General features: G+C 48.8%; 1 protein-coding gene across 8 annotated transcripts in view; it reads right to left on the reverse strand.

Annotated features, from left to right (window-relative positions):
* The window catches only part of LOC141271879 (uncharacterized), a 41,200-nt gene that overhangs the window by 14,925 nt on the left and 828 nt on the right, over positions 1 to 25,447 (reverse strand). The window lies entirely within an intron of this gene.

The raw sequence follows: 25,447 nt of genomic DNA on the forward strand, positions 1-25,447 counted from the left end.
CTATGAGGTTTCAAAACTTTCTCTATACCTGTTACTATAAATGTTGAAGTGTCCCCATTATCGCATAACGAAAAATGTCTTGATGCCGCAGAACACCTGATAATCAATTTATTATGCGCATCGGATAGATGTAGTCTGATGCGTTTTTTCAATGAAGTACACGTGCATCCCACATATTGAAGACAGCACACATTACATGAAATAATATATATAACATAAGTTGTGTTACAATTAATAACATTTTTTATATTATATTTCATGTTAGTAGAAAAAGATGTAAACCTGGCTGTGTTCGTTATATGGGTGCAACATGTACAAATAGAATGACCACATTTGTAAAAAACAGTTGTGTGTAACCACGTATTAGAATTGGAACGATCTTCTTTTAAAAAAAGGCTAGGGGATAAGAGATCACCCAAAGTGGGTGCCTTGCGGGCTGTAAATCTGACTGGTGTTGAAAGTACTTCTCTCAACTTAGGATCCACAGAAAGCATGGGAAGTAGTGTTGAGCGAACATGCTCGACACTGCTCGGTACTCACCCGAGCATCACGCTACTCGGGATGTTCGGCGAGCACTGAGCATTTCCGGGTTACTCGGGCGGGAGCTCGGGTCTCCGCCCTGCATGTTTGGCGCTCTTTACAGAGCTAATGAACATGCAGGGATTGCCAGCCAGTCACTGTAATGCTGCAGCCATGTTGGTTGTGGGCATTACAGTGATTGGCTGGCCGCACAGCGTCACCTCGAGTATTTAAAACGGGGCGCCGCCATCTTGGACACAGTCGCTCCGGATTAGACAGTGTAGGGACAGCGCTGCTGATTTAGGGAGAGATATAAACTGCGAAATAGTTAGTGTAGGGTCTGTAAAGGCTGCCAGAACAAACAAACAAAGTCCTTTTCAGGACTAATATCCATCCCAGATGCCAGGCAGGCAGGCTGTATAGGAGACACAGTGGTTATACCAGCAAACGCTGCATTACAGTCCTGTGTGCTCCTGTTGCTGAAATTGCTGGACTTAGCACCAGGTGTCGGGGGCCAGGAAAAATCCTTTTTTTTTCACACTTTACAAATACCCGTCTTATTAACCTTTTGGTGTGTCCCCCCCCCCCCCCAAAAAAAAGCGTGTCTCTGATTTTTCAGACACAAATATAACTGTTGAAAATAGTCTGGTGTAGGCTAGAGAAACAGAAGTGTTGTTTTGCACTTCCACGGTTCAAACCTCTGTATTATCCATTTTGAGCCATTTGTATCAAAAAAAAAAAAGCAGTTTGAGTGTGTCGCTTACTGTTCAGCCGCAAATATCTCTATTTAAAAAAGTGTGGTATACCCCAGTAAACAATAACTGTGGTTTTGCCATCCCACGGTAAAAAATCTCTATTATTCAGGTTTTGGTAGTTTTTTCCGTAAAGAAAAACAGTAGTGTCTCCTGACTGTTGTGACACAAAAATATATCTGTTGAAAATAGTCTTGTGTAGGCCCGACATCCCAGTGTGGTTTCGCAGTACTATCCAGTTTTGGGCCTTTGGTATCTAAACAAAAAGCAGTTTGAGTGTGTCGCTCACTGTTCAGCCGCAAATATCTCTATTTAAAAAAGTGTGGTATACCCCAGTAAACAATAACTGTGGTTTTGCCATCCCACAGTAAAAAATCTCTATTATTCAGCTTTTGGTAGTTTTTTCCGTAAAGAAAAACAGTAGTGTCTCCTGACTGTTGTGACACAAAAATATATCTGTTGAAAATAGTCTTGTGTAGGCCCGACATCCCAGTGTGGTTTCGCAGTTCCACGGGTCAAATCGCTGTACTATCCAGTTTTGGGCCTTTGGTATCTAAAAAAAAAGCAGTTTGAGTGTGTTGCTCACTGTTCAGCCGCAAATATCTCTATTTAAAAAAGTGTGGTATACCCCAGTAAACAATAACTGTGGTTTTCCTCTTCCACGGTTCTAATCTACTCTTTATTACCCTTTTTCCATTGATAGTGCAAGTGTAAGCTATTTTACTTCATTTACAATGGGCAAGGCGCGTGGCAAGGGACGTGGAAGTGGACGTTCTGGTGATGGTTCGTGCAGAGGACGGGGCCGTGGCCAAGGTGAAAATGTGCCACAACCAACAGCCACATCTTCTCGCTCCCACTTCTTGACCGAATTACTAGGGAAGCACAGAACAACACCAGTATTGAGAACTGATCAGTGTGAACAGGTTATTAATTGGATAGCAGATAATACTTCCAGCTACCTGGGCACCACCACCTCCGGTCTGTCTTCCACACGGTCAACTCTTAGTAGCCGTGAGTCTCTACCGCATACTCCTCCTCACCCTGATGCTCCTTCCTCCCACCATGCCGAGTGTCGTCAGACAGCAAGTGATCCCACACTTGGACACTCTGAAGAGCTGTTCACTGGTCCATTTCCATATTTGGGCCACTCCCCTGATAGGCTTGAAGTGGTGGAAGAGGAGATCCCATGTTGCGATGCCCAAATATTTGAACAGCCACGGCCACAGGAAGTCGACGTTGGCAATCTGTCACAAGAGGTGGACGATGACGAGACACAATTGCCAGGAAGTGAGGAGGAGGATCGTGGTGCGCCAGTGGAAGAGGAGGAGGTGGTGGATGATCTAGTAACTGACCCAACGTGGAAGGAGGACATGCAGAGTGAGGCCAGCAGCACACAGGGGGAGGGAGGCAGAGTACCCCAACAGGCAGGAAGAAGCAGTGTGGTGGCCGCATACAGAAGGCAGGCAACCGTTCCCCGTAACATCAACACGAGGGACGTTGCCAGTACAAGCGGTAGGTCTTCCAGAGTCTGGAATTTTTTTAAAGACTCTGCTGATAACCCCAAAAAGGCCAATGTTCCACCTGCCATGCCAGCATCAGCAGGGGTGACAAAACTACCAGCCTGACCACCACCAGCATGATCAGGCACATGGCAGCAAAGCACCCGACTTTGTGGGGCGAAACCCAGGGTCCACGACCAGTGTCAGCGGGTGTCACCACTGCTTCTTCCACTGTTGTGCGTGCAATAGAACCCCCTGTTGTGTGTGCAAGGCAATCCCCTGTCCATACTGCATGTAAAGATGCCCCCTCCTCTCAGTCTTCACTTGTTATGGCAGTTTCTCAAGAAACAGCATCAACGTCCACGTCCCACCGCAGCGTTCAATTGTCCATATCCCAGACCTTTGAACGAAAGCGGAAATTCGCAGCTAACGCCCCACAGGCCACAGTCCTAAATTCGCACATTTCACGACTGCTTGCATTGGAAATGCTGCCTTTTAGGCTGGTGGAGACGGAATCCTTCCGCAATCTTATGGCAGTGGCCGTCCCTCGGTACTCGGTACCCAGCCGACACCATTTTGCCCGGTGTGCCATCCCCGCACTACACAAGCACGTGTCCCAAAGCATCTGCCGTGCCCTCAACAACGCAGTTACTGGGAGAGTCCACCTGACAACGGACACGTGGACAAGTGCTTGTGGCCAGGGACGGTACATATCTCTGACGGCACACTGGGTAAACATAGTGGAAGCCGGGACCCAGTTGGACCTTGGGACGGAACACATCCTCCCCACACCGAGGATTGCGGGCCATATGTCAGTCAGAGTTGCCCCCACAGTGTACAGCTCCTGCGCATCCTCCTCCTCCTCCTCATGTTCAGCCTCCATCTCAGATATCACCACATCAGTTACAAGCTGGAAGCATTGCAGTACTGCCTCCGCCAAGCGGCAACAGGCTGTGCTGAAACTCATAAGCTTAGGTGAGAAACCTCACACTGCTTGTGAGTTGTGGACAGCTGTGAAAGAGCAGGCAGATCTGTGGCTGAGACCGCTGAACCTACATCCCGGCATGGTTGTGTGTGACAATGGCCGTAACCTGGTGGCGGCTCTGAGGCGAGGTGAGATCACACACGTACCATGCCTGGCTCATGTGCTTAACCTCGTGGTTCAGCGGTTTCTTAAATCGTACCCCGAGTTGCCAGATCTGCTCATGAAAGTACGCCGCCTGTCAGCTCATTTTCGCAAGTCGGCTACAGCTTCCGCCGCCCTTGCTGTGTTGCAGCAGCGTTTGCAGCTTCCGGCACACCGACTGGTGTGTGATGTTCCCACACGTTGGAACTCTACCCTCCACATGTTGCAAAGGATTTGTGAGCAGAAGAGAGCAGTTGTGGAGTACCAGCTACAACAAGGCCGTCGATATTCAGGTCAGACTCCACACATAAGACCTCAGGAGTGGACCTGGATGTCTGACATATGTACCATCCTGACAAACTTTGAGGAGGCCACCAAGATGGTGAGTGGCGATGACGCCATCATTAGTGTCAGCATCCCACTTGTCTGTCTTTTGCAACGCTCTCTGCAGAGAATTAAAGAGGAGGCATTGCAGCCAGAGTATGATGAGATGGATCAAGAAGCCGTAGCGGGCGATTACACACAGCCCAGCCTCATCTCATCCCAACGTGCATTGGGGGACAATGAGGGAGAGGAGGAGGAGGAGGAGGAGGAAGAACAGGAGCTGCTATCATTCGTTGTAGACGGTAGTACCTGTACAAGTGTCATACCGTCGGTTCAGCGTGGGTGGCCTGAGGACAGGGGGGAGGAGGAAGAGGAGGAGGAGGAGAGCATGGTCAGTCATCATCTTGGTGAGGACACGGAAATCTTGCCCGTTACCAGTCTGGCACGCATGGCTGACTTTATGTTACGCTGCCTTAACCGTGACCCTCGCGTTGTCAAAATGTTGGGTGACAGTCATTACTGGTTGGTGACACTTGTAGACCCCCGCTACAAGGAGAACTTTCACTCTCTTATTCCTGAGGTGGAGAGGTCTACAAAAATGGGGCAATACCAGAAGGCCCTTGCTGCAGAACTCTTAAAAAAATTCCCATCTGAACACGCTAGCGGCAGAGGTCACAGTTCGTTGCCCAACCAAGGCGTACAGGCGAGAGAGATGCAACTCCAATCCAGCAGAGGCAGGGGAACACTGTCAACGTTCTGGGACAGTTTTCTGACACCCGCCCAGCTTACAGGCCCTGAGGCGCGGGGTACTCTCACAAGGAGTGGAAAGTTTCAAAAGATGGTGAGGTAGTACCTTGCCGATCGTACCAGCGTCCTCCGTGATTCCTCTGTGCCTTTTAATTATTGGGTATCCAAGCTGGACACTTGGAATGAACTCGCTCTGTACGCCTTGGAGGTCCTGGCCTGCCCTGCCGCTAGCGTGTTATCGGAGCGAGTTTTTAGTGCCGCTGGGGGAATTATAACTGATAAGGGCACTCACCTGTCAACTGACAATGCTGACAAGCTGACCCTGATCAAAATGAACAAGGGCTGGATTGGGCCAGACTTCTCATCACCACCAAATGACAGCAGAGTAACATAAAGTCAAATCCACTGTGTTATTTCGGGAGGTGTATTCACATGCACCGCTTCACACCCTTCACACGTTTCGGCTGTTTAATCTTCTTCTCCTTATCCTCAGCCTCCACCACCACTATACCACCAGGGTGCCAGCATTGCAAATTCCTCCGTCCTTATTTTTGGCAGCTTTTGCTTGCAAGGCATAAGCAAATACTATGGGACACCCACTCCCCAATAATGGGACTTATGTTTGTAATATGCTGTACTGCATGGCTCTTGTAAGGGGCATTGCAAGTTGCTCCGTCCTAATTATTGGCAGCTTTTGCTGGGAAAGCATAAGCAAATACTATGGGACACCCACTCCCCAATAATGGGACTTATGTTTGTAATATGCTGTACTGCATGGCTCTTGTATGGGGCATTGCAAGTTGCTCCGTCCTAATTTTTGGCAGCTTTTGCTGGGAAAGCATAAGCAAATACTATGGGACACCCACTCCCCAATAATGGGACTTATGTTTGTAATATGCTGTACTGCATGGCTCTTGTAAGGGGCATTGCAAGTTGCTCCGTCCTTATTTTTGGCAGCTTTTGCTGGGAAAGCATAAGCAAATACTATGGGACACCCACTCCCCAATAATGGGACTTATGTTTGTAATATGCTGTACTGCATGGCTCTTGTAAGGGGCATTGCAAGTTGCTCCGTCCTAATTTTTGGCAGCTTTTGCTTGGAAAGCATAAGCAAATACCATGGGACACCCACTCCTCAATAATGGGACTTATGTTTGTAATATGCTGTACTGCATGGCTCTTGTAAGGGGAATTGCAAGTTGCTCCATCCTAATTTTTGGCAGCTTTTGCTGGGAAAGCATAAGAAAATACTATGGGACACCCACTCCCCAATAATGGGATTTATGTTTGTAATATGCTGTACTGCATGGCTCTTGTAAGGGGCATTGCAAGTTGCTCCGTCCTAATTTTGGCAGCTTTTGCTGGGAAAGCATAAGCAAATACTATGGGACACCCACTCCCCAATAATGGGACTTATGTTTGTAATATGCTGTACTGCATGGCTCTTGTAAGGGGCATTGCAAGTTGTTCCATCCTAATTTTTGGCAGCTTTTGCTGGGAAAGCATAAGCAAATACTATGGGACACCCACTCCCCAATAATGGGACTTATGTTTGTAATATGCTGTACTGCATGTGACGCGCCCCCTGGGCCGTGTGTACACGTGTGTGGGATACCCGGTGCCGGGTCTCTGGAGTCTGTAGTCTCCGTGGCGGTGACCCGGTCCCATGGCTCAGGCTGGTCAAACCAGTGGCAGTCTTTCTTAGGTTTTGAGGTTAATTGTCCGACTGCGCCACCCGTGGATTGCGGTCAGGGAGTACCACCGCTGCGAGGCAGACCACTGAGGCTGGTGTTGTGTGCGCAGCATAGAATGGGATAACTCCCCTCGGGAGGAGTATAGCCTCAGGGCAGTGAGTGTGGATGATGGGGGTGATGGTGCACGAGCGCAGCAGGAATGACTCAGAGTCTTTGCAGTGCAGTTCAGGGTCTTTACTGATGATTATAAGGTAGACCCTCCCGGGAGTACTGGCTAGCATAAGAGGCCTGGTCAGTCTGTGAGCAAGCAGGAGTTCCCCTGGCCAGGTGGAGTTGTAGGCCTCCCCGTCTGTCTGCACTCTTCCTGGCTACCTTGCTGTAAGCGGGTAGAAGTAGCCCACGTCCCTGAGTGTACCGTGTAGTGCTCACCCGTATGGCTGGTGACTTGGGGCCTTCTGTTAGCCTCCGCTCCACAACGGCGGTGCTGGTCCCATGCTTGTGACTGAGCCTCCGGGCTTCTATGGCCAGAGGACCTGAAATCCCCTGCTGGCTGGTTTCTGCTGCTGGATATATAAGTCCTCACAGCTTCGGACTCCTGTGTCCGGTTCCTATTGTCTTCTGCCAGGGCGAGCTCTGCTCAGCTTCCAGCCCCTGGTCTTTAGCTCCTAGCTCCTACAGAGCTCCTTGCTGTTACTTTCCCTTGCTCTCACTCTGACTCTGACTGTTCTCTGACTCACTCAACCCCGCCCCAGATCCAGTTTATAAGGGCAGAATTCTCCCCTCCCAGGATTGGGGCAAGAGGATGTTGCATGTTTAAGGGATCCTGACCAGGAAACCTCCCACTTGCTCTCCGACGTAATATCTCTATTACTGTGGTGACCAGACCCCTGGGGTGCCACACATGGCTCTTGTAAGGGGCATTGCAGTTCCTCATAATTTTTGGAAAGCCTTCCATTCACTGCTTAGGCCAACAGTGCACGGGAGACCCAGTTGCTATAAATGGAAAAAAAGATTTAGTTAATGCCCTCTGACCTCCATGTCATTTCCAAGGGGCATTGGAGTGGCTCGAAATTTTTGGTAGGCATTGCACTCACTGTATGCCCTATAACTGTGTAGCCGAACCGCTCCTTTTGTTACAGAAACATATCCTACAAGACATATCTGGTTGACTGGCCTGATATTGATGTGAATAGTCCCTGTTCCTCCTGCTCTTTCTCCTTTGCCACTACCTCATCCATCATTTATCACCTGAAGCTTTGTTTTAACGGGAGTCATAGAACTTGGATAGTAGCAGGAAAACATGCAGCAATCCTCGGAGGAGGTAGGATATGCGCCAAAACGCTGACCACCTCAGGCCTAGCCGCTACTACATACATGCGCTTGCATTACAACAAAACAAAGCAGATGCTAACTTCTATCATCCTCATCATGCTCCTCACCTTGGCACTCTCAACTCCCCTGATGGAGAAGCCAGGGCCCACCGGAGGAGTATGATAGTCCGGTGGGCTCGGCCAATGCTGCCCTAAAGCAGGCCAGGCTAAGAAAAGTGTGGGAAAGGTTACCGGGACAAATAGGGGTGGCTGGGGACCGAGTATGGACACCCGGCCACCCCCTGGAGGCTGGGGAGCAAGCGGGGACACCCGGCCACCAGGCGGCTGGGGACTGAGTATGGATACCAGGCCGCCGACACAGCCATGGCGTGGTGGCCAGATTCCGCCTCCACATGCCTAAAAGGCCCAATTTAAATTGCAAGCAAGCAAGCAGTATGGTATTGCAGCCTGGGGGTGGGTGGGTGGCAGGCTGCATACTTGCGCTTGCATTGCAAGGAATGGGAGAGGTACAATTGAACACTGCCCTGGGACAAGGACGTGAATGGGGATAGTTGCAAGTCTGCAACGACAGCTGCAAGGTGGGAGGCATCTTCGCATGTACCATGAACAGGGGTTTGGCATGCACACACTACAGCGGAATAGGCTCTCCTTCCCACTAAATGCACTGGGGAGGGCACAGGTAATGTTTTGGTATACACGCTTAATCTTATGTATAAGGCACACCAGGACAAATATGGGCGGCTGGGGACTGAATATGGATACCTCGCTGCCGAAGCAGCCATGAGGTAGTGGCCAACTTCGGCCTCCTCCAAACTAATAGGCCCCATTTCAAGTACAAGCTAGCAGTATGGAATTGCAGTCTGGGGTGGGTGGGTGGCAGGCTGCACACTTACACTTGTGACGCGCCCCCTGGGACATATTCCTTTTTGAGGGGAATACCCGGCACCGGATCAGATGGGGGGTTGTAGTCTCCGAGCGGCTGTGACCCGGTCCCGTGCCCAGGGCGTCAAGCTCAGTGTGATGTGGCAGTTCTATAGATGTTACTAAAGTTCTTTTGTGTCGACTACGCCACCCGTTGTGATGCGGTCACTGTGGCCGCCGCTGCAGCAGGGTCCGCTGAGGCTGATGGTGGGTGCGCAGCTTGGTGGGATAACCCCCAACGGGAGGGGTATAGCCTCAGAGGGGACAGGCGCAGAGGATGGGGGTTGTGGTGGTGTAGTGCAGACGGCAGTGAAGACAGAGTCGGGTTGTGCAGTTAAGGGTGTTTACTTACTGCAGATGTTGTACTGGTCACTCCAGCTGCTAGTGACCACCCGAGCCGTGCTGCGTCCACCAAGTCCTGGATCCAGCCAACCCCCAAACAAGTCCGGAGCGTGGCCCTGAGCTCTCCCTCTGTCCTTTCTTCAGCCGTCCCCACCAGTGATCCACCTAGGTCCAGCTCCCTCGGGCCTTCTGTTGGGACACCCTTGGCCCTGGGTTCCCTGACCCTTCATGTGGTGTGCCTTCGGGGTGAATGTGGTGGGTGACCGTGACAGACACTGCCCACGGTCTCCGGTCTCTGGCTGGGGATTGTTTTTACCCCCACCAGCTTGGGTTCCGGTACCCTGATGCTGACTCCTCACCCGGTGCTCTGATTTGGGTTCTTGGGTCCCTTCTCTTCTGTGCTCTGGGTCTTTCTCTTTTCTCCTCTCTCACTCTGGGCCTTGGTCTTTCTTCTCTCCTCTGCTCCTAACTTGTTCTCTGCAGCTGACTCACTTCCTGCATCTGATCCTCTGCATCTGACTCTCTGCGTCTGACCCTGATTCTAGTTGGTGCCCACCTTATATACACCCTCTATGTGTGAGCTCAGGTGACCAGCACCCAATGAGCTCCTAACTTTACCCAGGCTGCTCCCCCTATCTGCCCCTACACTACATGGGATGTACCACCCCCCCTCCCACTCCAGCCAGGAACAGACTCGGTCGTACCTGCACATTTCTAAGTGGGAGTACCGTCGGCCTGTTCCTCGGAAATGGGATGTATGTAGTGCATGCAGCCTACCGAGCTCAGATCCACACTCCATCCTTACCCGGGAGTGGAATATCACACCTCTGGGTTGAGGTGCAATACCCCTGTAGCAGCCGAATCCTCAGGGTGCTACATTCCCCCCTGGTAAATCACAGCACGTCCTCGGGCTGTAAGACATAAAACACCAAAACATTATATATATATAAAACATCATATAAAACTTTTCAGATAAAACATTCTCGTAGTCGTTTCTTGTTTCAGGTTCCTCCTCCGGACACTGTGCAACGTGTGTCCGGGAAAAGTACGACAGTCTCTTAGAAAAACTGGTTTTCCTATAAAACCGGTAGGGGGCGCTTTAGGACGCGCAACTATTTACAGGGGAAGTTGGCCGCTCTCAGTCCTCGGCCAGGTAGAGGGAAGGGAATGGCTGCTCACAGTCCTCAGCCTGTAGGATGAAGGGGTTAACGGGTAACAGTTCACTGGTCCCAACGGGGACTATTTTAGCAGCAACAGTTTCAGTTTCTTTATACCCCCATTGGGTAACTTATTTACAGCTCCTGCTCTGCCGCACTCAACGGCGTCTTCCTCCTGCTCTTTGAACTTCAGACCCGTCCGGGTCCTCTTGCTCCTCCTCCCCGTACCGCAACTCCTCCTCCGTCAAGCGGTGTACGTGGAGGGCGTAAGGTCCTTTGGCACACTTGTGCCGGGTAAAGGTGACCTCATCTCCGATGTAGAGGTCACGACCTCTGTGCCCTTCCGGCAGATGGGACTCCACGTCTCTGCGTGTGACAAAGACGTCGCCGTGGGTGTTGTTGTCTCGAATGAAGCCCCACCCGTGCTGCTGGTTGAACTTTATTACAGTCCCGGTGGTACGGGGACTGTTCGCTGCACGGGGGTCCCTCCTGGTCCGGCTCTTCTGCTCGGCACTCCGTACTTGGGCCTGCTGTTCCCGGACCCGCCTCTCTCTCCGCTCCCTCGCGAACTCTTCGAGCTGTTGGCGGCAGCACTCTGCACGCTCTGCTGCAGCGGCCCTAGTTTCCTGAGTGAACCCCATTAGATCTTCTCCGGTGGGGTCCCACTCAAACTGTGCTTCCGCTAGCGGGGGCGAGATCCGTGCCACGGGCTTCGGAGCCGGAATCAGGGGTTCATCCAGGGGTCTTAGTCTCTGCTGCCGTTCCAGCTCATGGTATCCTTCGGGCCAGATGAAGGGCCGCCCGTCCGGCCATGTGAGCTGGCTGAACAGGTCCTCCCCCAGGTGTGGCACCCTTGGTATTGCGGGCGCGGGCGCGGTGGTGGTGGCGCCCGGGTTGCCCAGGCCTTGCGGCCAGGCCTGGGGCACCTGGAAGGTGAAGGGCACCGTTAATACGGCGGCGCCCTGGGCTACCTGGCCTTGCGGCCAGGCCGGAGGCTCCGCGGAGGTAGGGGGCGCTGTTGGTGATGCGGCGCCCGGGGGTACTAGGCCTTGCGACCAGGCTGGTGGTATTTCCTGCTTTGTCACGCTCCGGGTCGAGGCGCGTGACGTCACAGGGGTCGCTGCGGCGGCTTCCGGTCGGGGCCTAGTCCATAGCGGTGACGTGGCGGCTACGGGCACAGCAGGGGGACTTTCGGGCTCTGCGACGGGGAGCTGGGGCAGGTGAGCGGTGTCACGGCTTGGGGTATAGGCGTCCCCTTTACCTGCCTCCATGCGTTCGGCTCCCTCCTCGGCGCCGTCTCCGGCCTTTGGTCCTCCCGCGCCATCCTCAGAGGCGGTCTGCTTCCTCTTCCAGGGTAGCGTGCTCCGTTGACTGGTCTCAGCTTGCTGGGTCATCTCCCGGCTCCACTCCGCCAGTATCTCGCGCTGTACCCGGGCCATCCTCCGTGCGAGGCCCTCCAAGGCAGTTTGTGCACACTCCCGGTCTCGGGGGAGCTGCGCTAATATCTCCGCTAGACCTAGCGGGGTGGTAGACTCTAGCAGGCTCCTGACCATCGGGTCGGTGCTGCTCTGCTCTCCTTCCGGCAGGCTCCTGGCCAGCGGGCCGGTGCTGCTCTGCCCTCCTTCCTCGGTCTCTAGCAGACTCCTGGCCAGCGGGCCGGTGCTGTTCTGCTTTCTCTCCATCTCCGGGTAAGCTCCTCCGCTACTCCTCGTTAGACCTCTTGCCTCCGGGTGCGCTCGCTCCAGACTGCTCCAAGCGACACCCATCTTTTCTCTTCTCTTTCGTCTCCTCCCACCTCGAGGGCGGTCCCGGGGCAACTCGGTGACTGTCAGCTCCAGGGGTAGTTCTTTCACGCTGACAGACACCTCCAGCATCACAGTCTCTGTTGGTGGGGGCGGTTTCCACTTTTGGCGCCATTTTCTGTCCCGGCCCACGATGGGAGGTGGCCTCTTGCCCTCCTTTGGCACGCCCATAATGGCGTCCGCTGCTCTTCCAAGGCGGGAAATCTGCGGTTTTGGCGGGAAGCGTCGCCCAGTGGCGGGAAACTCTGCAGATGGCGGGAACAAGTTGGAAATGGCGGACAATCGGCGGGAAACGACTGGTGATGGAGTCCGATGGCGTGGACCCTCCGGAACCGGCGGGAGACTTCTTTCTGAGGTAAACTTGCACTTTTCTTCAGGCACGCAGTACCCGGTTGTTGTGGGCACGTAATCCTGCCGACTACGCCAAAGTTGACGCGCCCCCTGGGACATATTCCTTTTTGAGGGGAATACCCGGCACCGGATCAGATGGGGGGTTGTAGTCTCCGAGCGGCTGTGACCCGGTCCCGTGCCCAGGGCGTCAAGCTCAGTGTGATGTGGCAGTTCTATAGATGTTACTAAAGTTCTTTTGTGTCGACTACGCCACCCGTTGTGATGCGGTCACTGTGGCCGCCGCTGCAGCAGGGTCCGCTGAGGCTGATGGTGGGTGCGCAGCTTGGTGGGATAACCCCCAACGGGAGGGGTATAGCCTCAGAGGGGACAGGCGCAGAGGATGGGGGTTGTGGTGGTGTAGTGCAGACGGCAGTGAAGACAGAGTCGGGTTGTGCAGTTAAGGGTGTTTACTTACTGCAGATGTTGTACTGGTCACTCCAGCTGCTAGTGACCACCCGAGCCGTGCTGCGTCCACCAAGTCCTGGATCCAGCCAACCCCCAAACAAGTCCGGAGCGTGGCCCTGAGCTCTCCCTCTGTCCTTTCTTCAGCCGTCCCCACCAGTGATCCACCTAGGTCCAGCTCCCTCGGGCCTTCTGTTGGGACACCCTTGGCCCTGGGTTCCCTGACCCTTCATGTGGTGTGCCTTCGGGGTGAATGTGGTGGGTGACCGTGACAGACACTGCCCACGGTCTCCGGTCTCTGGCTGGGGATTGTTTTTACCCCCACCAGCTTGGGTTCCGGTACCCTGATGCTGACTCCTCACCCGGTGCTCTGATTTGGGTTCTTGGGTCCCTTCTCTTCTGTGCTCTGGGTCTTTCTCTTTTCTCCTCTCTCACTCTGGGCCTTGGTCTTTCTTCTCTCCTCTGCTCCTAACTTGTTCTCTGCAGCTGACTCACTTCCTGCATCTGATCCTCTGCATCTGACTCTCTGCGTCTGACCCTGATTCTAGTTGGTGCCCACCTTATATACACCCTCTATGTGTGAGCTCAGGTGACCAGCACCCAATGAGCTCCTAACTTTACCCAGGCTGCTCCCCCTATCTGCCCCTACACTACATGGGATGTACCACCCCCCCTCCCACTCCAGCCAGGAACAGACTCGGTCGTACCTGCACATTTCTAAGTGGGAGTACCGTCGGCCTGTTCCTCGGAAATGGGATGTATGTAGTGCATGCAGCCTACCGAGCTCAGATCCACACTCCATCCTTACCCGGGAGTGGAATATCACACCTCTGGGTTGAGGTGCAATACCCCTGTAGCAGCCGAATCCTCAGGGTGCTACACTTGCATTAAAAGAAAACATAGCAGATGCTAACTTCTGTCATCATCATCATGCTCCTCACCTTGGCACTCTCAACTCCACCGATGGAGAAGTCAGGGCCCACCGGAGGAGTCTGGTTCTCTGGTGGGCTCGTCCAATGCTGCCTAAAGCAGGCCGGGCTAAGAAAAGTGTGTGGGGGGATGTTCCAAGGAGAAATAGGGGCGGCTGGGGACCGTTTATGGACACCCGGCTGCCCCCAGGCGGCTGGGGACCATGTGTGGACACCCGGCCACGGGGCGGCTGGGGACCAAGTACGGACACCCGGCCGCCGGGCGGCTGGGGACTGAGTATGGATTCCAGGCCACCAACACAGCCATGACGTGGTGGCCAGATTCCGCCTCCACATGCCTAAAAGGCCCAATTTCAAGTTCAAGCAAGCAAGCAGTATGGTATTGCAGCCTGGGGGTGGGTGGGTGGCAGGCTGCATACTTGAGCTTGTATTGCAAGGAATGGGGGAGTTACAATTGAACACTGCCCTGGGACTAGAACTTGCATGGGGATAGCTGCAAGTCTGCATCTTCTGATGCGGTAAGGATCACTTATGATGGGCACACTTTTAGACAGTGACCTGGGAGTCAGAGATGCTTCCAGTGGTCTTCCCCATGCTGTTCCCTTGTCTTTTCAGCACTTTATGCATATGTCACACAGCACATGGCCAGATAAGGTTGTAAAATGGTAAAATGACATTTCACGGTGAATTCATTTGTCATAGTTGAAAGCAATACAAAAGTGCAAAAACGCATAAAAAATGCTACTTGTGAACATAGCCGAAGGTGTGGAGGAGTATTTTTGTTTTTGGTCATTTATTTTAACTTATACACAAGTCTTTACCCTGGAAAGGATGTTCCTTAACATATTTCACAGGAAAAAAGTTTCACTTTCGTTTTTGAACGTTTTATTGTGAGCCTGTAAAAGTGGCTTAATACCTCTGACCACGTTGTTGACAGCAGTGACCTGGGGGTCAGAAATGCTTCCTGGGGTGATCCCCATGCTGTCCCCATGTCATTTGAGCACTGTCACTATCGTTTTGGGCACTTGTTAGGCTTTTAAAAGACTGCCGGGGGTGCCACCGCAAAAATGCTCGAGTCTCCCATAGACTAACATTGGGCTCGTTGCTCGGGTCGAGCACCCGAGTATCACGGCAAGCTCGGCCCGAGCTTCGAGCACCCGAGCATTTTAGTGCTCGCTCAACACTAATGGGAAGGTATTTATTGATAATATTTTTAATCATGGAAAATTGGGGACTATACTGGGAAACAAAGGTGATATGTCTGGGCTCACCTCCACCACCAGTGTTGTTCCTGGACTTGATTCCAATCATATCACCCCTGTCCTTTTGATTGACTATACTATGTGCTCTTTTTAATGTGCAATTAGGATATTGTCTTGCTGACAAACTATCTAGAACTTTTTTTGCCTCAATCTCATATTGCCGTGGATTACTTGTATTTCTTTTTGCACGTATCAATTCACCTACCGGTATGTTGATTATAGTCTTTCTATTATGGCAGGAGGAAGCTAATAAGATAGAATTCCTTGATAAACTTTTTCTATAAGGCGTAATAACCACAGTATGGTCAGTCAGGGTCCGAGTGATATCTAAAAACTCAATCGAATTAGATTGTATATTGTGAGTGAATTTGAGATTCATAGAGTTATCAGAAATAAATTCCAAGAAGAGCTCTGCCTCTGACCTTGTCCCATCCCATATCAGGAGCAGGTCGTCTATATAGCGGCCATACCACCTGATATGGGAGGAGAAAGGACCAGAACCAGAAAAGATAAACTGTTTTTCCCAATAAGCCATAAAAATATTGGCTATGGAAGGTGAAAAACCCGCCCCCATCGAAGCTCCGCATTTCTGCAAGAAAATTTTTTTGTTGAAGGAAAAATAATTATGGCTGAGTAAGTATTCTACTGAAAGTACTAGAAATCGTTGTAGATCTTCGCTATAAGCACTATAAACATGAAGATGATATGTTAATATATAAATCATAAGAGTGTGTGGTATACACGGGTAAAGACCTACAACATCACATGAAAGCCAAAGGGAAGAGCTTCCCCATTTGGTATTGTCAAGGGATGCTATAAGATGTTTGGTATCCTTAATGTATCCAGGTAATTGTTTGACCAAAGGTTGTAAAAATATATCGACCCACATACTGAGTTTTTCATTTAAACTACCAATACCTGCCACTATTGGGTGAAAAGGTGGAGGAAAATTACCCTTATGTATTTTGGGGAGGGAATGATATATGGGAGTAATGGGACATTTGACCAAAAAATCCTCTGCTAATTTATCAGTAATAGCTCCCAACCGTATACCATGAGCTAGTAAACTTTTAAAATCTTTTTTAAAATTAGTTGTGGGGTCACTTGGTAATTCTTCATAAGTATTGCTGTCCTGTAACATGTCTAGGTTTATTTTTTCATATAGTCCTCCGTCCAGAAGTACCACCGCTCCTCCTTTATCTGCTGGTCTCACTATAAGATCCTTGTTCTTTTTGATGTCCATAATAGCCTCTCTCTCCAGTTTGGTTAAATTAGCTCTATTCCCCCCTTACGATTGGGTCGTTTCAAAGATTGTTTTAAAAAGTGTAAGTATTTTTCCACAGCTTCTTGAAAATCATCTAGAATAGACGGTCTGGATTGGAGTGGATAGTAATAAGGATTCTTGATAATGTATTTATGGTTCAAATTGATACAATCTTGTATGCTTTCTGACTGTAATAATTGTAAATCAAAAAGAGATTTTTGTTCCTCATAAGTACCTATATTAGGGATTTCTGATTTGGATTGGCACTTATTATAATCTGTACTCACTGAATTGGATGATTCTTCAAAGAAATTACAACGTAAAGTCAATGCTCTTGCAAATTTGCTGACATCCATCATGGTTTTATATATATCAAATTCATTAGAAGGTGAAAAAGACAGTCCTTTAGATAGAACAGAAATTTGAGATTCAGACAATATATAACTGGACAAGTTAATTAACCGACATTGTATTTCTTCTTGTATCTCAGTGGGTATGATAGCGGTTCTTTTATGTTTTCTGCCCCCTCATTTCGTCCTCTTCCGTTTTTTGATACTAAGGTAGTATTGAGCGTGTTTACACCCATTGGACCTTTTTTTGTATGCAGTATTGCGTCTAGTTGCACTGAAATTAGAAAAATCTGTCAAAGAATCTGAAAGATCATCTGAGGTGGTGGCTTCTGAATTATCCCAAGATGAGTCCGTTTCTGAAAAACTAACTTTTTTGCCAAAATGCTTAAAAGTGCTTTTTTTATCGTTATTTAACGTGCCTCCCTGTCTGAGTATGGGTCTTTGAGAAAAATGTCTAGTTTTTTGTTTCCACAGATAGACTTCTTTATTTGCATAGTCCTGTGTATCTCTTTCAAATTTATTATTTTTCATAGCGACAATATCGTTCTCCAGTCGGATAATTTTTTGTTTCATGGAAGTATTCCAATCACCATAAACTTTATCCATTGGAAGTGTATTGATAAGTGATTTAATTTTTAACATTTCCAGTTTAATAGATGATAACTGTTGTTCCTCAAAGGATATTAATAACTTCATCAGTTGGAAGGAACAATTATCCAAAATACTGAACCACTTCGTACTAAACTCATCATTAAATACATGGGTAGAAAGTTTTCTTATGCGTAATCCTCGTGGTATCATGTTATTTTCCACATAGGATTGCAACGTAGTACTCTCCCACCATAGTTTTGTTTCCTTAATGAGAAGGTTCTCTAATGCTTTCAGGTGTGGATGTAATTCCTGCCCTGCTTCTGCAGGTTGAGATGAGTTAAGACTGAACATAGACGCCGCTTTATTACGTCTTTTCATGTGGTCTTCATCATATGGAAAATCGGGCTTCAAACAAGCTCCATTTTCCACTTCCAAGGATAATGACATTATATTATGACCCAAACTATTATTTGTAATGAAATTTCTAGTGGTAATCAAAAGAAGTAAATGTATATATAACCACAGAAAAAATGATAATACTCAGATATAGATATGTATCTTTCAGCGGAGAGCACGATAGCACATAGCATATGGCAAAGGATGGGGCACATTATATCAGGACGGGGACATTATCCCAAGAAGAGGACCAGAATGGGGAACATTATCCCAGGAAGGGGCCCAGGATGGGGCACTTTATATGATGAAATGGACCAGGATGGGGCACAATATCAAAGGAAGAGGGCCAAGATGGGGCACATTATACCAGGAAATGGACCAGGATGGGGCACATTATACCAGAAAATGGACCAGGATGGGGCACATTATACCAGGAAATGAACCAGGATGGGGTACATTATACCAGTAAATGGACCATGATGGGGCACATTATACCAGGGTGAGGAATATTATCAAAGGAAGGGGATCAGGGTGGGGCACATTATACCAGAAATGGACCAGGATTGGGGACATTCTACCAGTATATGGACCAAGATGGGGTACATTATACCCCAAGAAATTAGGACTAATCACAACTTACACAGTTTTAGGAGCTCCCTAAAAACACATCTTTAGAGCGGCCTATCATGTTCCCTAATCGAAGTCCCTTTATATATATAGCCCATTCGCTATTTCTTCTAACATAATTCTCCATCAAACTCCACCGCACCCAAAAGCACTACAAATATTGGCAGGTGACTAGTTCATGCAGTCTTTATCTTATATTCTGTCAAGATGGCTGGACCATCATTGTAAATAAGCCCCTGTACTTAGTGTCAACCCCACCTCATTGTAGATTGTAAGCTCGTACGAGCAGGGCCATCATTATTTTTACTTTAATTATTGTATTATCTTTAACTGTTACTTATGACTGTTGTATGTAAACCTCTGAATTGTAAAGTGTTGAGGAATATGTTGGCGCTATATAAATAAAGATTATTATTATTACCAGCAATTGGACCAGGATGAGGCACATTATACCAGGATCTGGAACAATATCAAAGGAAGGGGCACATTATCAAAGAAAAGTGACCAGGATGGGGCACATTATACCAAGAAGGGGACCAGGATGGTGCACATAATAATAGGAATGGGACCACGGTGGGGCACATTATCTCAGGAAGGGGACCAGGATAGGGTGCATTATACCGGAAAGGTGACCAGCATTTGGTATATTGTCCCAGGAAGTGGATCAAAATGGGGAAAATTATACCAGGATGGTGCATATTATACCAGAAAGGGGACCAGGATAGGGCACATTATACCATCAAATGGACCAGGATGGAGCACATTATCAAAGGAAGGGAACCAGGATAGGGCACATTATACCAGTAAGTGGAACAGAATGAGGTACATTCACTAGGATGAGGCACATTACTAAAGAAAGGGGATCAGGATGGGACACATTTTACCAGGAAATAAACCAGGATGGGGCACATGTTCAAAAGAAAGGGACCAGGATGGGGCGCATTATACCAGGATGAAGCACATTATACCAGGATGGGGCACATTATCAAAAGAAGGGGACCAGGATGGGGCACATTATAAAAGGAAATGGACCACGATGGGGCACATTATACCAGAAAGAGGACATTATACTAGGAAAGATCTCCGGGGAATGGAGGGGTTAATGTCCCCTGTATACATGAGCACATCCAGCGTTATATTACTGTACATATACACAAGGCAGAACTGGGGGAAGGGGGCACTATCTCCGGGAATGGAGGGGTTAATGTCCCCTGTATACAAGATCACATCCAGTGTTATATTACTGTACATTTACACATGGCAGAACTGGGGGAAGGGGACACTATCTCCAGGAATGGAGGGGTTAATGTGTCCTGTATACATGAGCATATCTAGCGTTATATTACTGTACATATACACATGGCAGAACTGGGGGAAGGGGGCACTATCTCCGGGAATGGAGGGGTTAATGTCCCCTGTATACATGAGCACATCCAGCGTTATATTACTGTACATATACACATGGCAGAACTGGAGGAAGGGGGCACTATCTCCGGGAATGGAGGGGTTAATGTCCCCTGTATACATGAGCACATCCAGCGTTATATTACTGTACATATACACATGGCAGAACTGGGGGAAGGGGGCACTATCTCCAGGAATGGAGGGGTTAATGTCCCCTGTATACATGAGCACATCCAGCATTATATTACTGTACATATACACATGACAGAACTGGGGGGTGGGGCCACTATCTCCGGGAATGGAGGGGTTAATGTCCCCTGTATACATGAGCACATCCAGCGTTATATTACTGTACATATACACATGGCAGAACTGGGGGAAGGGGGCACTATCTCCAGGAATGGAGGGGTTAATGCCCCCTGTATACTTGAGCACATCCAGCGTTATATTACTGTACATATACACATGGTAGAACTGGGGGAAGGGGGGCACTATCTCCGGGAATGCAGGGGTTAATGCCCCCTGTATACATGAGCACATCCAGTGTTATATTACTGTACATATACACATGGCAGAACTGGGGGAGGGGGCACTATCTCCGGGAATGGAGGGGTTAATGCCCCCTGTATACATGAGCACATCCAGCGTTATATTACTGTACATATACACATGGCAGAACTGGGGGAAGGGGGCACTATCTCCTGGAATGGAGGGGTTAATGCCCCCTGTATACATGAGAACATCCAGCGTTATATTACTGTACATATACACATGGAAGAACTGGGGGAAGGGGGCACTATCTCCGGGAATGGAGGGGTTAATGCCCCCTGTATACATGAGCACATCCAGTGTTATATTACTGTACATATACACATGGTAGAACTGGGGGAAGGGGGGCACTATCTCCGGGAATGCAGGGGTTAATGCCCCCTGTATACATGAGCACATCCAGTGTTATATTACTGTACATATACACAAGGCAGAACTGGGGGAAGGGGGCACTATCTCCGGGAATGGAGGGGTTAATGTCCCCTGTATACATGAGCACATCCAGCGTTATATTACTGTACATATACACATGGCAGAACTGGGGGAAGGGGGCACTATCTCCGGGAATGGAGGGGTTAATGTCCCCTGTATACATGAGCACATCCAGCATTATATTACTGTACATATACACATGGCAGAACTGGGGGGAGGGGGCACTATCTCCAGGAATGGAGTGGTTAATGTCCCCTGTATACATGAGCACATCCAGCGTTATATTACTGTACATATACACATGGCAGAACTGGGGGAAGGGGCACTATCTCCGGGAATGGAGGGGTTAATGCCCCCTGTATACATGAGCACATCCAGCGTTATATTACTGTACATATACGCATGGCAGAACTGGGGGAAGGAGGCACTATCTTAAGGAATGGAGGGGTTAATGTCCCCTGTATACATGAGCACATCCAGCGTTATATTACTGTACATATACACATGGCAGAACTGGGAGAAGGGGGCACTATCTTAAGGAATGGAGGGGTTAATGTCCCCTGTATACATGAGCACATCCAGCGTTATATTACTGCACATATACACATGGCAGAACTGGGGGAAGGGGGCACTATCTCCGGGAATGGAGGGGTTAATGTCCCCTGTGTACATGAGCACATCCAGCGTTATATTACTGTACATATACACATGGCAGAACTGGTGGAAGGGGGCACTATCTCAGGGAATGAAGGAGTTAATGTCCCCTGTATACATGAGCACATCCAGCGTTATATTACTGTACATATACACACGGCAGAACTGGGGGGAGGGGGGCACTATCTCCGGGAATGGAGGGGTTAATGTCCCCTATATACAAGATCACATCCAGTGTTATATTACTGTACATATACACATGGCAGAACTAGGGGAAGGGGACACTATCTCCAGGAATGGAGGGGTTAATGCCCCCTGTATACATGAGCACATCCAGCGTTATATTACTGTACATATACACATGACAGAACTGGGGGAAGGGGGCACTATCTCCAGGAATGGACGGGTTAATGCCCCCTGTATACATGAGCACATCCAGTGTTATATTACTGTACATATACATATGGTAGAACTGGGGGAAGGGGGCACTATCTCCGGGAATGGAGGGGTTAATGCCCCCTGTATACATGAGCACATCCAGCATTATATTACTGTACATATACAGTACAGACCAAAAGTTTGGACACACCTACTCATTTAAAGATTTTTCTGTATTTTCATGACTATGAAAATTGTACATTCACACTGAAGGCATCAAAACTATGAATTAACACATGTGGAATTATATACTTAACAAAAAAAAACGTGTGAAACAACTGAAAATATGTCTTATATTCTAGGTTCTTCAAAGTAGCCACCTTTTGCTTTGATGACTGCTTTGCACACTCTTGACATTCTCTTGATGAGCTTCAAGAGGTAGTCACCGGAAATGGTCTTCCAACAATCTTGAAGGAGTTCCCAGAGATGCTTAGCACTTGTTGGCCCTTTTGGCTTCACTCTGCGGTCCAGCTCACCCCAAACCATCTCGATTGGGTTCAGGTCTGGTGACTGTGGAAGCCAGGTCATCTGGCATAGCACCCCATCACTCTCCTTCTTGGTCAAATAGCCCTTACGCAGCCTGGAGGTGTGTTTGGGGTCATTGTCCTGTTGAAAAATAAATGATGGTCCAACTAAACGCAAACCGGATGGAATAGCATGAAGCTGCAAGATGATGTGGTAGCCATGCTGGTTCAGTATGCCTTCAATTTTGAATAAATCCCCAACAGTGTCACCAGCAAAGCACCTCCACACCATCACACCTCCTCCTCCATGCTTCACGGTGGGAACCAGGCATGTAGAGTCCATCCGTTCACCTTTTCTGCGTCGCACAAAGACACGGTGGTTGGAACCAAAGATCTCAAATTTGGACTCATAGACCAAAGCGTAGATTTCCACAGGTCTAATGTCCATTCCTTGCGTTCTTTATCCTAAACAACTCTCTTCTGCTTGTTGCCTGTCCTTAGCAGTGGTTTCCTAGCAGCTATTTTACCATGAAGGCCTGCTGCACAAAGTCTCCTCTTAACAGTTGTTGTAGAGATGTGTCTGCTGCTAGAACTCTGTGTGGCATTGACCTGGTCTCTAATCTGAGCTGCTGTTAACCTGCGATTTCTGAGGCTGGTGACTCGGATAAACTTATCCTCAGAAGCAGAGGTGACTCTTGGTCTTCCTTTCCTGGGGCGGTCCTCATGTGAGCCAGTTTCTTTGCAGCGCTTGATGGTTTTTGCAACTGCACTTGGGGACACATTCAAAGTCTGCCCAATTTTTCGGACTGATTGACCTTCATTTCTTAAAGTAATGATGGCCACTCGTTTTTCTTTACTTAGCTGCTTTTTTCTTGCCATAATACAAATTCTAACAGTCTATTCAGTAGGACTATCAGCTGTGTATCCACCAGACTTCTGCACAACACAACAGATGGTCCCAGCCCCATTTATAAGGCAAGAAATCCCACTTATTAAACCTGACAGGGCACACCTGTGAAGTGAAAGCCATTTCCGGTGACTACCTCTTGAAGCTCATCAAGAGAATGCCAAGAGTGTGCAAAGCAGTCATCAAAGCAAACGGTGGCTACTTTGAAGAACCTAGAATATCAGACATATTTTCAGTTGTTTCACACTTTTTTGTTAAGTATATAATTCCACATGTGTTAATTCATAGTTTTGATGCCTTCAGTGTGAATGTACAATTTTCAAAGTCATGAAAATACAGAAAAATCTTTAAATGAGAAGGTGTGTCCAAACTTTTGGTCTGTACTGTACACATGGCAGAACTGGGGGAAGGGGGCACTATCTCCGAGAATGGAGGGGTTAATGCCCCCTGTATACATGAGCACATCCAGCATTATATTACTGTACATATACACATGGCAGAACTGGGGGAAGGGGCACTATCTCCGGGAATGGAGGGGTTAATGCCCCCTGTATACATGAGCACATCCAGCATTATATTACTGTACATATACACATGGCAGAACTGGGGGGAGGGGGCACTATCTCCAGGAATGGAGTGGTTAATGTCCCCTGTATACATGAGCACATCCAGCATTATATTACTGTACATATACACATGGCAGAACTGGGGGAAGGGGCACTATCTCCGGGAATGGAGGGGTTAATGTCCCCTGTATACATGAGCACATCCAGCATTATATTACTGTACATATACACATGGCAGAACTGTGGGAAGGGGCACTAGCTCCGGGAATGGAGGGGTTAATGTCCCCTGTATACATGAGCACATCCAGCATTATATTACTGTACATATACACATGGCAGAACTGGGGGAAGGGGCACTAGCTCCGGGAATGGAGGGGTTAATGTCCCCAGTATACATGAGCACATCCAGCGTTATATTACTGTACATATACACATGGCAGAACTGGGGGAAGGATGCACTATCTTAAGGAATGGAGGGGTTAATGCCCCCTGTATACATGAGCATATCTAGCGTTATATTACTGTACATATACACATGGCAGAACTGTGGGAAGGGGCCACTATCTTAAGGAATGGAGGGGTTAATGTCCCCTGTATACATGAGCACATCCAGCGTTATATTACTGTACATATACACATGGCAGAACTGTGGGAAGGGGCCACTATCTTAAGGAATGGAGGGGTTAATGTCCCCTGTATACATGAGCACATCCAGAATTATATTACTGTACATATACACATGGCAGAACTGGGGGAAGGGGGCACTATCTCAGGGAATGGAGGGGTTAATGCCCCCTGTATACATGAGCACATCCAGCATTATATTACTGTACATATATACATGGCAGAACTGGGGGGAGGGGCACTATCTCCGGGAATGGAGGGGTTAATGCCCCCTGTATACATGAGCACATCCAGCATTATATTACTGTACATATATACATGGCAGAACTGGGAGGAGTGGCACTATCTCCGGGAATGGAGGGGTTAATGCCCCCTGTATACATGAGCACATCCAGCGTTATATTACTGTACATATACACATGGCAGAACTGGGGGAAGGAGGCAGGAGGAGTGGCACTATCTCCGGGAATGGAGGGGTTAATGCCCCCTGTATACATGAGCACATCCAGCGTTATATTACTGTACATATACACATGGCAGAACTGGGGGAAGGAGGCACTATCTTAAGGAATGGAGGGGTTAATGCCCCCTGTATACATGAGCACATCCAGCGTTATATTACTGTACATATACACATGGCAGAACTGTGGGAAGGGGCCACTATCTTAAGGAATGGAGGGGTTAATGTCCCCTGTATACATGAGCACATCCAGAATTATATTACTGTACATATACACATGGCAGAACTGGGGGAAGGAGGCACTATCTTAAGGAATGGAGGGGTTAATGCCCCCTGTATACATGAGCACATCCAGCGTTATATTACTGTACATATACACATGGCAGAACTGTGGGAAGGGGCCACTATCTTAAGGAATGGAGGGATTAATGTCCCCTGTATACATGAGCACATCCAGAATTATATTACTGTACATATACACATGGCAGAACTGCGGGAAGGGGGCACTATCTCCGGGAATGGAG

The sequence above is a fragment of the Phyllobates terribilis genome, unplaced genomic scaffold (genome assembly GCF_046119375.1).
Source record: "Phyllobates terribilis strain yellow unplaced genomic scaffold, ASM4611937v1 Scaffold_5__5_contigs__length_657084704, whole genome shotgun sequence".
NCBI lineage: Eukaryota > Metazoa > Chordata > Amphibia > Anura > Dendrobatidae > Phyllobates > Phyllobates terribilis.